The sequence below is a fragment of the Propithecus coquereli genome, unplaced genomic scaffold (assembly GCF_000956105.1).
Source record: "Propithecus coquereli isolate 6110/MARCELLA unplaced genomic scaffold, Pcoq_1.0 Scaffold77, whole genome shotgun sequence".
Taxonomy (NCBI): Eukaryota; Metazoa; Chordata; class Mammalia; order Primates; family Indriidae; genus Propithecus; species Propithecus coquereli.
Window position 1 is genome coordinate 8,542,602 of NW_012153840.1, and position 17,076 is coordinate 8,559,677.

A 17,076-nucleotide genomic window follows, 5' to 3' on the forward strand; every position below is an offset into this window, starting at 1 on the left:
CCCTTCTCCTCTGTCCTCCCCAGCATTCTGCCCTATAAATTCCAGTTGCCTGGCCTCCCCAAACTCCAGTCTCCATCTCCCCAGCTCCACTAGACTGCCGTGCTCTGCTTGCGCATGTCCCCTCCCCCGCTACCGTCTGGAAAATGCCTCCAGCCAGAAAGCCAGGGCTCCCTTTCTTGTTTCCTCCTCTCAGATAGCACAGTCCTGTGCTGCCTGTTGTCCAACATCTGATAACAGTTGTTTCATATATTTGTCTAGTTTTCTCGTTTGTTTGGGTAGATGGTAAGTTCACTACCAGTTACTTTGTCATGGCCCCAGAGGCCTTTGGGCATTTTTAGAGATGGACAAGGGGGAATGAGCTCTACCCCTTGGGTTTTTAAGCTTTGTGCAGACACTCTGCTGGCTTCTTCGTTGGGAAGGGGCAGAGGAATCCACATGAAAAACACTCCTCACCAGCTGTGTCTTGGCCCCAAGATCCCAAACCTTCATTAGCAGCATGCATGACAACCAATCCCTTTGCCTTCTCAGCAAATAGCTTGTCGGTGTGTGACAAAAGCCTATCAGAAAGCCCCTCAGTCTACCATGGATTTGTTTATTCTGTGGGTTGCATCAGATTTCCCAGGTACAGAGGGATGTGATCATAATTTCTGCACTAAGACCCTTGGTCTCATGGTAAGTCTGGATATTTGAACTTGGAATGGTCTCGGGAAACTTCATGTGTCTCAGGAAACCTCATGTGTCTTGGACATCTGGCACACAGATAGCCTCTGGCTACAGGGCCCCTATTTGTCCCCTAATAGAGGCACAATCCCCAAGGGATCTCCCATCTAGCTGATATGCAGAATCGATCACCCAGGAAGCTTTTGAAAAATTACAAATGCCAGGTCCCACCACAGACCTGCTGAAGGGGAACCTTCGCGTTCCATAGTGACGCCTATGCACAGCCAGGGAGCATTCTGCCTTCTTGTACCTTATGAAGTCAAAGAACTTATGGGCATGAAAGCTGAATAGTTCACAGAAATGCCAGTGCCTTATAAGCCATCCAGAATCAGTCCCAGGGGACACAAAGGTGACTCAACTCCAAGAAAGAAAAAGACTGAGCTGTCTCTGAATCATGGCATTTTTAAATAGGAAAGAAACTTGGAGAATGTCCTGGCCAACCCCCTTGCCCTCCCCAGCCTCTCCATGGCACAGATGAAGAAACCAACATGCAGAGATTTAAGGGATACATCCAGTATCTCTCGGCCAAGGATAGAGTTACCATCTAGAACTTTCTCCTGCTGGGATCCCATTAGTGGCTTTTCCTGACCCTTGGAACAGAATCCAAAATCCACGCCATAGCTGAGCTCCCGCACTACCTGGCCCCTCCCCCTCTACCCTCCCCTCCCCTTGTCCGCTGCTCCGGGCCCACCAGTCCCTTTCTGTCAGTGGAACAACCAAGGTCCTTCCAGCCTTCAGGCATCAAGCTGTCCTGTCCCCGAGAAGGCCCTGCCCAGTTCTTCACAGCAATTGCCCCTCCTTCTTCAGTCACAGGTGGAATGCTCCTGCCTCAGTGGGCTGTCTTGGACCACTGAAGGCCAGTACATGGTTGTTATTCTCCATCTGGGCACAAGCCTTGTGCACTACCCTCCAGCACGTCTCTCAGGGCATCCTGAGGGACTTACTGCTCACCTGTGTCCTGTCTGCTCCCCACCATCAAGTTGGGAGCTTTGAGAGGGCAGGGAGCATGTGTTTTGTGCATCACTGAATCCCCAATGCCGAGCAAAGTGTCTGGCACAAGCAAAGTGTCTGGCACATCGTGGACTTATAATCCTGTTTCTTGAGTGAATGGATGAATGGAAGAATTAAATAATCTCAACTGACAAATGGCAGAAATCCCTTTGTCTCTAACCTCCCAAGTGCTACTAGGGCAAAGGCTCTGGGGTTCCAGGCTGTACCTGTGGTGAGCCCTACTGGCACTGGGTCACGTTCTCGACACAGTGATGTCCAATGTCCAGGCACCCTGGCACATGTCAAGGTCCAGGTTTGCCCACAAATGAACCATGTTCACTGCTCCCTCCTACCACCAGTGCACCCCAGCTGTGAAGACCTGCCTCAGGGCAGGCCTTTTCTCTTGCCATTCTACTAGATCTGCATAAGCGATGAAGGAGAATTTAGGATTCACCAGTTTCCACTCTGAAAAAACCTGGGGCAGGGCTGCTCCATCCACGGGCAAAGGCTTTAATATTTAAGCTAGAAGCAACAGCCAAGCACTGCCGAGGGAACAGAGCTCAATTTCCTTATATCATGTTGTTCTCCCATGTGCCCTTCAAATCTTCAACCAAACCTTCAAACAAGACCTACCCTTTTCACTGTGTCAAATCCTAAGTCTCTGATTATAAGTCAGAGCCCGCTGCAGGACCGGCAGGAGAATAGAATCAGAGTCTGAATCATGGGCGTGATTAAGAGTGATCTGGGTCTCCAGCCTCGTCATTAGTCTGGTGCAGGCCCAGGCTGAACAATGGAAGTGTAAGAAAGCCACACTGAAATTTTTCTATCAGCAACAGTACAGAGGTAAAAAATAAATGGGCAAAAAGAATTTTAACTAATATATTATTTTGCCAATATATTTAAAATATTATTTCAGCATGTAATCAATAAAAATATTAATGGGCTATTTAACACGGCTTTTTTTCATACTGTCTTTGAAATACAGTGTGGATCTCACACTTACAGCACTTGGACAAGCCCCCTTCCAAGCGCTTGATAGCCACGTGTGGCTCGTGGCTACTGGTTGGGACAGTGCTGGAAGAGGCCAACTGCTCCGGAGCTGATCCCGAGTTGGGAAGACGCATCAGGGCACCTGAACTGAGGCTGCCTGAGAGCTGCGGCAGCAGAAAGACAAAAAGGAGGCATGGGAAAGCCTGCTCTCTGGTCCCTGAAGCCCTTCCCACTCCTGCAGGCGCCGGTGTCTGCAGAGGAAGCTGAGACTGCTGCCCAGAGCTTTCTCTTGCTTCTTGGATTCATTCACTTGTATTTATTTGACTTTTTATAAACAAAAGTCAAACTTAATACATTCTATTCATCATAAGCAAAGGGCAGTACTCCTAAGGGGATCTGTCAAACAGATGTTCTTTCTGTAAATAAATAAAAAGGTGACTGTGTAGGAAAGGAAAATTATACAGAACTGAAATCTGGTATATTTTTCCCTCTTTCAGATCCATAAGCCAAAATATTGCTAAAGCTTTTTATAAACAAAGATAATGAGTTGTATAATTTATGTAAATTAACTAATGCTGCTGCATTTTCTAGAAGTAACATAAACTGCATTATTTATTTGATGTGCTTTTTGGAATAAAAAATAATTATAATTGGATATCATACCTAACAGGTTTCTCCTATTGTTTTCTTATTGGTGTTTGTAGTTTTGAATATAAAACATGGAATCACTAAGGGTACTACATGTGTACACTTTCCTTTTTCACGTGTGAAAATGAGGATGACCTTTTTAAAAAGCAGGCGTCTGACCAGGGCCCTTGACCACAACTTCTGTGCCAGAAGGAAATTGCACCTGCCAGGTATCATGGCTTAGTCAGCAGGCATTGGTTGTTGTTCAAATAGTATGGGGCACTAGTTGATCAGCTGACTTCATTTTCACCCTAACGTTTTCCTATCTTCACAACTCAAAGTTGGGTAGGTGGCGTCGGCTATGTCAGCCTCACTAGGGACCTGCTAAAAGGCAGCAGCCCAGGCCCCACCCAGACCAACTGAGTCAGAATGCCCAGCAGACTTGTATGAACATTAAAGTTTGAGAAACACTTTTCTACATCATTTGCAGTGAGGGCCCAGCCCCTTCCTGGACCCCTCTCAGAGGACACAGCTAGAGCTGCACACAGGAAAGGCACTGGGCTGGGTCCCCCAAGTTCGTCTGTTCCCAGCTCACAGTATCAACCCATGCTTCCCCTCACATCTAACATCTATTGAAATGAGCAATACATAATCTTGCACTGCAATTCTTAATATCATCATATTAGGAGCATTAAAAATGCAAGAAAGGATAATTAAGCAAAATAAATTAAACAAGGATCTTAAAATACACAGCCTTGGAAATATTTTTGCTGCCTAAATGCTTGCTAGCATCTGTTGGCCTCAATCAAGCTTGCTATCCTTTTCTGATATTCAAAGCACAAAATATGGTAAAATGCCAAATGTAAATAGCTCTGATTCGTAAACTTGTTTATGCAGACAAAGATGGCCCTAAAGTGGAAGAAGGGACTCCATGGAAAGCTCATTGATCTTTGGGCTTTCAAATATTGGCTTCCTTACACTCCCCCCTCCAGAAACAAGGTGTATTCACTCAACACCAGGGGTGAGGAAAAACAAAACAAAAGCATCTCAGACCAAAAAGGAATGGAGGGTAATTTACTGAATTTATTTCATCTCATCTCCCTTAATCATGTAAAAACAAAACCCCAAAATGTTCTACATTCTGGTTTGTGTCCAACACAATGTGCAAACTAATTGAGTGTAAAAAGCGTTGCTTTGCATTATATCAGTTAAAGTAAGTGTAACAATTGCTCTTCCTACCCCCAAGCTCTGTTTCATTTCTGTTTTTGTTATAATTCAGTCCATTCACAATATGTCATTGCAAACACTATTTGCAAAAGAAAGTATAAAAAACAGATTCTTTATTTCTTAGTGCATTTATTTTCATTTCCCCTTCTCAGCCTCTCCACATTTATACCATTGCTTCCATCTGGAGGGCTTAAAAAAAGTTATAGACGAAGTTACTATACATAATGAAGTGCACACTCATCTGGTATTTAGCCTGAGAATTTTATTGCCAGGTGTTGTGAAAGGAAAAAAAAATATGGCCAAAATACTGTGTTGCAGCTCGTTTCCAAACATTTCATACCGTGTCTGAAAGTGTTCATTAATTTGGGGGGGAAGCTACTTCGATAAGGTTTACTTAACCGCCTTCCAAGAAAAGGCAAATGTGATTAGTTCTACAACTGGAATGTGGGTGCCGGCTGCCAGCCTCACTGCCAATGTCAGAGGGGCCCCGGCAACTCGAGTGTCTGCTCAGTCTCATGTGGAACCACCACCCTCCACTGGGCACCAGAAGCTGTAAGTGCCAGCCCTGCAAACGTGCATCCAGTCATTCAGGAAGCACAAACCTCGCGCCTAGTGCGCTAGGTGCCGGCGAGACAGAAGCACACCAAGCCAATGACAAGGAGATGGTACCACCTTCCACACTGACATCCCTTCACGGGGGGGCTCCAGGAGTGTCGCGTAAAGGGGAAGTGAATTTGATGAGAACAGAGCAAACAGAAAATATCCTGCTGGCTGTACAGAGACCAAGGGAGCCTTGCTCTGCCCACCTTTAGGCAGAGGCTACAGTTTAAGACTCTTTCAACTATTTCACAGCAATTAAAGAATTAAAGGTCAGTGGCAAAACTCACTTCCTTGAGGACTGATTAGTCTGGTAGAAAGCCAGGCAGATTCTGTGTGTAAGAAATAACTGCTGATACTCTTTCGGGAAAGCAAACTTAGTATGGCATTATATTGACAATTAGGTCTAATTCCATGTGTAAAAGCACACAACAAAATGAGGGGTTTAAGTAAGACATCCGTGTGAGGGCATCGCACCACGTAAAATCCTTAATAAAAGGATTAAGCTTCACTTCAGCTGTGCTGCACACAGACGAGCGAGGAATCTGGGGGGAAATAAGGAGTCTTGGGGTTTCCCAATTTAGTTTCCCACAGTCTCCTGCAGAAAAGATCACAGTGTTTAACATCTGTCTAATATTTCGGAAAGAAAAACAAGTCTTGGAGTATTTTGAGACTCATGTTATCAGACAACGCTGATACCTTGGAAATGTTGCTGTGAGGCTGTGAGCTTGTCATCATTGCTGAATGTCACCTGGGAGCTCCACCTGTGTTGTCTGTCCTGAGGCAGTGGCTGGGCGGCCACACCTGAGATGCCATCAGCAGCCGACCGCTAAGCCCTCCCCACTCCACATTATTTGAGACGAGCACCCCTCTGCCGTCCTGGGTCCAGACGCCACTCACTAGGTGAGCTGTGCAGCCCTGATGGCGTCTGCCAAATTGGTTCAGTGAAACATCCTACATCTTTGTGAGCCGATGTCACTTCCATTGCAGTTCTGAGATCTAACAGTCACCTGTAGTCTCCTTAAAGACTTAAAATTTTTTAAGGAAATTTTAGGCAAAAGGGACCACAGACAAATACACTATCCTGGTCTCCACTAGCATCTCAGGTGAGATTTTAGCATTAAAAGTTAGAAATGGTAAAACAAAAGCGTGGAAATTAAAGAAGTAGGAACACCATACACTAACTAAGGATAAAAAATCATCGTCTATGAGTGAAGGATGTAAGGAACCAATGGGAGGGAAAAGCCCACAGCCACTTGCTGTGGAATTTATGTTTCCATAAGTGAAAGATTAGGATTCTCACATGGAGAAGTTATTGATACGTGTGTTCCCTTAAGGAAGGCTTCTCAAGAGGCCCATTCCGGGTTTAATAATAATCCATATTCTTCCTCTGAAATGGCAAACCGAATCTTTGATTTCCTTATCACCACCACAGATACATGAATAATTAAGCTGCAAACCAGCAGGGTTCAGTTTATCACACGCCACCTAGAATATTTAATAAAATAAATTCTAAATAATCAATTCGTGAAGAGTCCACATTTCTTACATTTTTGTAATAAATGTCTACCTCTCGCATCCATCATAAACTGTACGTAAATTGCGGCAGAAAAGATGAAAGAGAACCTCTCCAGTTTTCTTGTGCTGTCGTGTAAATATTTAAACATGGACAAATAACATCTGTGCCCTCCCATCGGTCACTATTCGACGGGGACTTTGTTACATCCAACACTCACAGGCTTTTCTGAAAGTACTTGAAGCCAGAGATGTAGGCAGCTCAGCCTGTCTTCTGTGACATCCCAGTCTTTTAACCCTCCTGGTCGCAGCAAAGCTGCAGGTTCAGCTGTCCCACTGGACAAGGGAGTCCAGAGTGCACCAGTGAGACCTGTCTGCCCTCTACACAATGCCATGGAGCAGTGCCCTGCGCTCACAGGAGAAACAGAACATTTCCCAGCTCCTTCAAATTGCCCTTTGTAAGAGACATTGCCTAAGTTTCCAGGCTGGGAATAACTTCGGATGTGACAAATAAGCCTATGCTATGTGGAAGTATTACCACTAAAAATAAAGAAAAAGAAGAAACCCTAACCTCATCAGGTATGTTGTTAATAGAAGTATCAATTCATTGCAGAAATAGAAGCCAAGTATGAGCAGCACCCAGCTGTGAACGTGAGTATTAGGACATACCAGTGGTCAGAACGAAACCCTTCAAAGGGTTTGTGGCAAGTTCTTGATCATCCCCTACAAACTCGCACTGGTTCCCATGGCACCCTACACCTTCTAAAAATTGCTGCCATAATCCAGAACAGAGGTGGGCAAGCCACATCTATGGTCTAAATCCGGCCCACAACCTGTTTTTGTAGATAAAGATTTATTGGAACGCTATTGTCTATGGTTGCCTTCACACTGCAATGGCAGAGATGAATTGTTCAGACAGATAAGTCTGGCTCACAAAACTGAAAATATTTACTGCCTGGCACTTCATAAAAAGAAGTCCATTTGTTCAGTCAAAATCTGGTTATGGGCACCAAATGTACCTGATACCAGGTACCATGCCAACTACCAGGTTATCGCAGAGAACAGAGGGGCAAGTTTCCTGTTCAGAGGAGCTAAGGAACTGTAGGAACAGGACTATGTCACCAGGAGAACAGAGGCCGAGGGAGCTGTTCACTCACCTCCAGTCGGTGTATTCTGATTCCAGAAACCTGATACTCTCTACCATTCACTGCCAAGGGCAGAATAAAGAATGACAGGCTCAAACCATACAATCAGAGATTTCAGTTAGATATTTTTTAAAGGTACGAGAAGTCAAGTAATAAATTGCCAGACCAACTGGTGAAATTTTCCTTTGGACTTTTTTCTTAAGGTAAAAAAAACAAAAAAAACAAAAAAAAAACCCAGACAAATGAATTATTAATAAAAAATCACCTGCCCAGTGGTGAGGCACTGAGGCAAGACCCTGCTGGCGATGAGAGGATGACATGTATCTATACTTTCTGAATTAAGGCGCGTACAAATGACGTGGGGATCATACCAAAACAGACCTTGATCTGGGGCGGCCTGAGGTTCTGCACTGCTGATACGCTCCCTGACGGTGCCAGCCCTGCTGAGCCGTGGACCACAGAGAGAAAAGCAGGGAGCACTGTGACTGCTACTGTTTTTGTGCTGGTCTCAGGTGTTGCCTGAGTGGGATGTGAGTCTTTTGCAACAGGAAGGAAAGGCACACCCTGAAGGCACACCACACTACACAGTGCTGGAATTAATAAGTTCAAAGAGGAAATGGAAGGTCATTTCATCTGTCCAGGAGAAAAAACTTAGGAAGCGGAGAGGTGCTCTTTCATGAAACCCTCTGCTTTCTATCTTTGGTTCTGGCCTTGCGTGGAGGAAGGGCAGGCACGGGGGCAATCAGTGGCCAGAAACCCAGGCAACCACGTGGCAGGACATAAGAGGCCACAGCCAGCTGCCATCCAAGCAACCTCGACCACAGTAGCCGTGTGAATAGCTTCTTCCCTCCTTTAATTTGCTCAGTAACATTTCTCTCCCCTACTGGTAGCAAAAAAGCCCTTCATTTACCCCTCTATCATCCCCATGTTTTGGATGCAGTGTGGGAAGCAGACGGAGTGACGTGGGCCTAATTTGTTTGCAAACCATACACCTTCCCTCTGCTGGTGACTAATCCATGCCAACTAAAGTGCATTGGGTGCAACTCTCCTAGGACAAGGGTGGAGGGAGATTCGCACCAGCTGAGCCTGAATTGCCCCCCAAGGGCACAAGCCACAGTCATCAATGACAAGAATAAACGTCCCCAGCAATATCAGAAAATCGAAAGAGACAGAGAACATCCATGTTTTACGATTAAGCCAAGTGATTGCTAGAGATATTCTTTACCCAATGCAAACACCGTGTCTGGTCATTTACAGCAGGGAGAAATATATACCATGGTCTTAAAATGCATCCCCAGCTTCTGGATGAGGCTGTACATTATGCTTACAAATACCCAGGTTGTGTGGCCCGGGTAACACCTAACTCTGTGCCTGTTGTATGCTGAGTCCAAACAGAGAATGGTCCTGGGTGAGTTTTGACAGTATATTCAAGGGCTTACATTGTAATTGAATATGCTAAAATTTCCATTCATGTCCTCCTGGGCTAATGTGCAATGATGTTAAGGGACTGTTATGATAATAATTAAATACACGTTCAGCATACCAAGTTGATATTCTGCTGCTCTACCTTCATCAGGGAATTTCTAGCTTAATAAGCCTCGAATCAAGTTTAAAAAAGGAAATTACAAAGTATTGTATATATTTCCATCTATCAGAGTTATAAGGAAGGCAGAAACTAAAATCGTGTTTCCTTCAAAATCTTCCTGGCATATCTTGTACTAACAAGCTTCTCCCGAAACACCACTGGCAGAAGGCCTACATTTCTTGAGGTAGTAGCCTCTAAAGGTACCACACCTGGGCTTCTTGGAAGTCCTAGAGTTTTGGAATTTGAAAAACATTCAGCACTCACTTTTCAGGGACAGCAAGAAGGTCCCAGCTCTGGAAGCACTTGAGTTTGCTGGCAAACTTCCTGGAGTGCTTCTCTCCTAGCAATGGCCAGAGTTCTTCCTGCTTGTCGTGGGTCCTGTGTCAATAATGTGTCTGGAGATAGACCAACTCACTTCCTCACATCTTCAATGAAACCAATACCCAAAGCAGACCAATTTCTGTCTGCAGAGACTCAAAGGACACTGCTCTGCTGCTTGGAGAGTTGTCAGATAAAATACATGATGCCCAGCAAAGTGTGAGTTCCAGGTAAACAACAGATTATATTTTAGTATAGACATACTTGTACTAAAAAATTATCCACTATTTATCTGAAATTCACATTTAACCGGCTGTCTTGTATTCTCCCCTGTGTGTGCACACACATACTAAATCTGGCAACACACGACCTGGCCTACGTAGTGAGAGCGCACACAGACCCTCACCATAAGACTGAGTGTATCCTGGAAGCTCAAGAGCTAATTTGAGGACACAGGGAACTGGGCAGTTCATGCTGGGAGCAGATAAACACCTCGTTACTCTGAGTGGAGACTCACGTGGGAATACAAAAGGCTCCGAAAGCATTTGGATCATATCATAGCTAAGAAGTAACAGCAGGTTACACAGGGTATTCAGGACATTTGGGGACCAACTCCCAACCACCTAAGTGGACACAGTTAGCTGTGTCATCTTCTTACAGTCCCTGGGCAGAATAAGGATAATAACAGTACCTATCCTATAGGCCAAGTAACTGAAGGAGATGATACACATAAAATGATGACATAGGACCAGATATTCAGTAAAAGGTGAAGTAAATGATGCTGTTGTTATTGTTGCTATTGTTATTTGGCTGTAGTTAGGGAAGAGGCAATCTTAAGAAGATACAATAGGACAGATGAACATTTGTGTCACCCTAAAATTTGTATGTTGAAAACTAACCCCCAAGGTGATAGAATTAAGAGGGAGGGCCTTTGGCAGGTGATTAAGTCATGAGGGTGGAGCCCTTCTGAATGGGATTGGTGCCCTTATAAAAGGGACCCCAGGGAGCCCCTCACCCCTTCCTCCATGTGAGGACGGAGAGAGAAGATGGCTGTCTGTGAACCAGGAAACAGGCCCTCACCACACACAGAATCTGCCTGTGCCTTGATCCTGCACTTCCCAGCCTCCAGAACCATGAGGAATAAATTTCTGTTGTTTAAGTCACCCAGTATACAGCATTTTGTTACAGCAACATGAACAGGCTGAGGCAGAGGAGAAGCAAAACCACCACCCCAGCAGTAACATGGGGACAGACAGGGCTGCGATTGCTACTTCAAAACATAGCTGCCTTAATGTTATTTATTAGTTAAGATTTTAATTATATGAGTTGGGTAGGGACATGTCACCAGGGATGGTAACTAATTAGAAATTATGGAAAGACTATGGATTTGAGCTTCTGAATTGATTCTACCAAAACACATCCAGGTAACAGAATATTAAGTTTTAACTTGTTAGTGAACTAGCAGAACGATGCACAAAAACTTGGATGATTAAAAGTCAGTGGAGAGTCCTGGGAGATTCTCCGAGGTGCCACTGAGCAGACTGTCTCCCTCCACTGGAGATGGCCATGAGACATCAGCACGGGAAGCCAGGCAGGAGACGTGGCCGTATTTGAAACTGAAGACCTGGGTTCAAGTCCCAAAGGAATCGCAGGGTTGTGGGGTGAGGCTCACAGGAATGGCAACTGTGGAAGCATTTAGATTTGGCGGGTCCCACTGCCCAGAGCAAGGTCTCGCAAGGTAGACTGACGCCAGCCCCACCCTCAGAGAGGGGAAAGCAAGTTCCTTCAAACACTCAAAAACCTTAATTAATAACTTGGTAATTTTAACAATTACCATATCATATTGAAATGACCAGTTTTGTTTCAAACATGGTGCCATGTCTTATTTCCTCTCTGTATCCTGGGCTTAACAGGTTACCTAATATCTTGAGACGAGACACAGGCTTTGTAGTCATTAGAAAATACTAAATACTCAATGTATCTTTTTAGAACTGGACAAAGCTGATATAAAGTCAAAGTGGCACTTCCTTGAGAACGGCATGGACAGAACGCTGTGGAAAGAAGGGGAAGAAATCACCACTTCAAGCAGGAGAGGAGCAAGGGAGACACCCTGCGAGAGTCGGAAGGGCCAAGGCTCAGACAGTCTGGACCCAGACCTGGGAAAACACAGGTTCTGAACCAGGAACGCTCTGGGTGAGCACTAGTGGGTGCATGGTGGGGAGGGGGACAGAGGGCAGGGAATGGATAAAATAATATGTCCACAGACCAAAGACATAAAATTTCTTACTAAGAACAAAAAAATGCGTATTCTATGTAAAACGAGCAGTGGCCAAGCAAGGCTTGTTTGGCCCTCTGTGACCTTCTGCCAACTTACTTCCTCCTTACCTGTTTATTGCTGTTTTCCAAACTTGATTTGGGTACCATACATCTTTGTGGCTGGCTATTTAAAATATTTCCCATCAGCTGCAAGCAGGATACCAATTTATCTTACGGCTGCAAGTAGAGCTGAAATGATCTGGCATTGCCACCAGGCAGACAGTTATTTCATGCCCTGTTAATTCCTAATGCAGTAACTACAATATCATTCCTACTTTTAAAAGACGTGCTTTTTTTTTTTTTTTTAAATATGTGGCCTGCGTGCCCAAATAAAGAACATCACTTCTAATGAGGCCGAGTCCCAAAACATAACCTCTTTACCCCCGCTGCCGTGCTAATTCCAGGCTTCTAGCTTTAAGGCAGTTAATCAAGAAGTCAAAGAAACTCTTCAATCTTTTGAGGCAACACAACAGGTCAGCGGAACTAAACTTTCTCTTCATGTCTGAAAACTACAATCAGAGGTGATGTAGTCACCTGGCATTTCTACCTCAAGGTGGTCCAGGCCAGGGGGTTCCTTCCCCGTGGAACAGGTCCAGTGGGGAGAGGTCTCTTTGTGCATGCAACTGCGATTGAGCCAATGGCCTCTGTGTCACGATCACCCGTTGGTCCCGAAGGCAGAACGTCTACAGCAAGCCACATCTTACAATCAGAGCAGAGAGAGCCCCATCCCCAGGAGGCAAATATCTGGTCTGGACAGGGCTGGAAGAAAACATCGACTTGTCGCAATTGTGGATACCTGTTGCATTAGCTATTTTTCGATAGATTCTATCATTGCTCGTTGATCTTTCCCATCCCTTCCCTGTTACCTTTCTTAGTTCCCCCTGCTGCACATTCCACACAGGCTTTATAATTCTTCTGTCACAGCCCTCGAAACCCTGCATCCTAGTTGCATGCCTGATTTTTTGTCTCCCCATTAGATTAGGCACCACTTGTTCTTTCCATCACTGCATCCTCAATACTTACCATAGCAGTGTTGGATAGGAAGCACCCAACAACTGGAGGATGAATGAAGGGTTTGTGCTGAATAAATAACGTGCTGACCTTAATTGAAAAATCTACAGATTCCACCCAAGTGTCCAGGAGCAACGTAAGGGCAAGAGCTTACACTTTAGAATAAAGCAGATCTGGGCCCAAGTCCCAGCTCTGCCATTGATTGATTTGTGCCATGATATGGGGCAAGAGAAACCCTCTTTGAGGCTCAATCTCATGGTCTCTATATGGATATAATAATATAGACTTTGTGTGGACATTTTTGTAGGATTAAATGAGGTGGCATAGCTGGTACATAGGAGATTTGTAAGCCTATGACTGTCCCTATACCAAGCGTGTGGCTCCCATCTGTTCTGGGAACCCAGCCATGAAGAAATGGGGTAGGTAGAAAGCCAAGAGCTGGCCTGAGACTTCCAGTACTCTCAGGAGAGAGCTGTGAACAGCGGACCCAGGACAGCCCTGCAAGCTTCCAGGCCAGAGAAAAGTGCCATGGACTTGGAAGGAATTCTTCCAGTGTGGCCCGGATAACAGCATCAACACCACAGCAGTGGTGATCCTGGAGGCATGATGATGCTTCACATCTGGCTCTTTGCTTTGCTCTCAGGGACTCCCCCACCCCCAAAGTCCCTCCAGCCTGCCAGGTAGCATAAATCTGCATGGGGTGCAGGACCAACTTCAGACCTGCTAAGATTTCATCTCATGAAACGTTGACATTGCAACCACCTTCTTTTTCCTTCCTGCCAACCTTTGTCATCCCCGGAAACCTTATCGAGCTAGCTTCTCCTTGGCTTACAGACAAGACAACTAATCATGGATCTAACAGCTCATCAGCTTCAAATGCAGCTGCCTCCACCCTGCGCCTGGCTGAGAAAATCAATGTGCCTTTGAGTTGCTGCATATACCGAGGGCCCCAGCCTCTGAGAACAAAAGAAGCTAGACTGCTGAGCAGTTCCACGAACAGGGCTGGAAGTTTTCCTGCCTTGAGGGAAGGCTTATAGCAAGTGATATGCTAAATGATAGATCCCAATATCTTTACCAAGCTCCTGAACTGACGAAACCAGTTGGTAGAAAAATCATAGCTCCAGGACCCTATGCGGGACAGTCTGCCCCAACCAGCAGAAGGGGTAGCTGGCTGGTGCCATGCCTGGCATCATGTAGGTCCTGAGTAGATGGGAACTGCCTGATAGAATCCACTGAAGGAGGAAGCAGAGTCCACACTCAGAAGTCCCCTCCTTCTGTGTGATGTCAAGCCCCGTGTTTATCCCCATTGCAATTTCCCGGGGGGAAAGGACCGCCCACCCACTGGGCTTCCCAGCCCTGGTCCAGATCAGAGCTAACACAGGAGAAACGCTGGTGAGATATGGGGGTTAATCTTGCCTGAAAAGCTCTTCTTCGGGGCTACTGAAAAATCCATGCTCATGGTAGATGATTCACAAAAAAAGACTCCTATTAACATAAGAAGGAGTTCATCTCTACTAATAATTAAGAAAAACTCAAATTCAAATAGAATGGGGTACCATCTTTCATCTGTCGATGTGTGAGAGAGTGTGGGAGAAATGGTAATTTCCGGTCCTAGTGGGTATGTAATTAGCACAGCCACTTAGGAACACTTTGGCAAGATCCAGTAAAACTTAAAATACTCAGATCTTACAACCCAGCAATTCCAGATTGCATATGTGCACAAGAAGACTCGTGTAAGAATGCTTTTTGACACATTGTCTGCAATGCTGAAAAACTGGACAGAATCTAAAAGTTCACCAATCGGGGATTGGCCCAAGTGTCTATACAGTGTACACTCTAAAAGGGATAAAGGGAATCTCAATATTGACACAGATACAGCTCAGACCACAATGCTAAGTGGAAAAAGCAAGCTACAAAGCAATGTGTAAATTACACACACTCACACACACACACATACACTCTCTCTCTCTTTTTTTATCCTACCCAACTTTAAGAGCTCAGCTTGGAGGTATCTCTGATCATTCCAACCCACTCTGAACTCCCAGGACACTTATCCTAAAAGCTCAGACCTCTATACTTCTTAGCACTGTTAATGACCTTCGTGAATGGACGTGGCTGTCTCCTCAATGGACCACGCACCAATGGGGCAGAGAATGTTTCCTGCTCTCTCCAGAGACACAGCAGGTCTTGCACAGAGTAGGTGCGCAGTCAGTATCTGCTGACTGACTCAGCAGGACAACTCCCTGAGTTCACGGGAGAGGCCACCACACAACACATCAGGTCAGGTGGCCACTCTCCCCAAGAACCTGACAGCAAACCTCCTCATGTCGCCCCCTGCCCAGGCTCCCCACACCTGCCCATCCATTCCCGCTGCCCACGTCGCACCTGAAAGTCACAGAAGCCCCTTGCCATCCCACACTTCTCCTGTCCCCACACTGTGAGGACACAGACTGTCGTCTGCAAGTGTGAGTGCCACAAATAAGTCCAAACATAAATATGGCCCCAAAATAGCCATAAATCACTCTGATTCCATCTGGTGACAATTCTAATTTATAACATGAGGGAAGAAAATGAGCACCGGAGCTTTTTCCCCTGGGCTCCTCAGCTGCTGCTGAGGAAGAATTCCTCCCCGCTGCTACTTGCCGGCAGAAGTTCCTGATTTACGTATTACTAAAGATGAAATACGCCAGGGCTGCGGGCGCAGGGGCTGTCTGCCCCGGTTTCAGCGTGAATTCCCGCAGCCCTGTCAGTGCTAGTGTGAGCAGCCTCCCCGTTCTCAGGGCCACAAGTGCCACCTCACTTTCTCCCTCTTCTTCCATCATAGGAGATGAGGGTCCCCAGGGAAGAGCACAGCTCGGGCCCCCTCAGCTCCCTGCGACGGTGACTAATATATTTGCACTCTGACTGGTCACAGCCCTAGAGGTGGGTCCAGAGCAGCATGCGCGGGATAATCTGCATTTTAATGTTCCATGCCGTCAGTTAAACCATGCTGTGCAAACACTGAGCACAAGAGAGTGTAGGGAACTGGAATTTCTTGGATCAGGGCTTTTCTTTGTGTGTCATCATAAAGCATTGTTATTAGGTGCAGAAAAAAACATACAAAACAAAAGTTATCTCTCTCTTTGGGGTAATATAATAAAAGCCATCTGATGCTATTTTTAACAGCCATAAGAAGCACATGATTAACACAGAAAAAATCATAATGACAAAGTGCGTCACAAAAAGCGTCAGCGTGGAAGGGCAATCCATTGAACTCAAGTGGGTTTATGGGCCCAGCTATCCATCCTGGCACGCTAGCGACTCAACACAGCAACAGACGCCAGGACATCTCTCTCTGACCACGCTGACATACCAGGTGGATTCCCAGGCGGCTTCTCAGCTCCTGGCCCAAAGCAGCACTTGCCACACTCCTGGGGGAGGATCCTTCCCAGGTCAGTAGGAAACGCAGAGAAGCAAGTGCTCCCTAACTAGGAGGCCAAGAATTCGCCACATTCACCACAATTCATGCCCTCTCGCTCTATGGCTATGACATGTGGCCCTCAAACCATGTGAGAACCTGTGGGGTCGGAAGGCAGTAAGGAGATCAGACTGCACCCAGTCTTCACCTGAAGACCAAAACCCAGACTTTGCCCAAGATCCCAAGATGTTTCCACAGCACTCCAGCCCTGCAGGATCACACACAGCTGTGATCCCATCTAGGGAGCTTTAACCTCTGCTAAGGTTGAAACACCCAGGGTTGTCGGTGGAGGGAGTGAAGCCAGGCCCTGGGGGCATGGGGTCACCAGCTCAGCAGAGGCAGGCAGGGCCCCTCAAGAGGGACGTTCCTCCTTACACTGCCCCTCTTCCCTGACACCTTGCAAACTTTCAATGCGTGGGAGGCTCTTCCGTGATAAATACCACAGATAATTCCACAGGAACCTGGCAGATCCCCACCCACACACCCAGGACCCCCTAGAAACAGGAGTGCTTTAGTTCAATCCAGTTTCCCCAAAATCTTGAATGGAGACTCTAAAGGGTGAGAAGGTAGAAAAACAA

The 17,076-nt window shown here is 45.9% G+C and overlaps 1 protein-coding gene across 1 annotated transcript in view; it reads right to left on the reverse strand.

The window, feature by feature from the left end:
• CAMTA1 (calmodulin binding transcription activator 1) overlaps nt 1-17,076 on the reverse strand; it is an 858,502-nt gene that overhangs the window by 418,155 nt on the left and 423,271 nt on the right. The gene's annotated exons all lie outside the window — the stretch shown is intronic.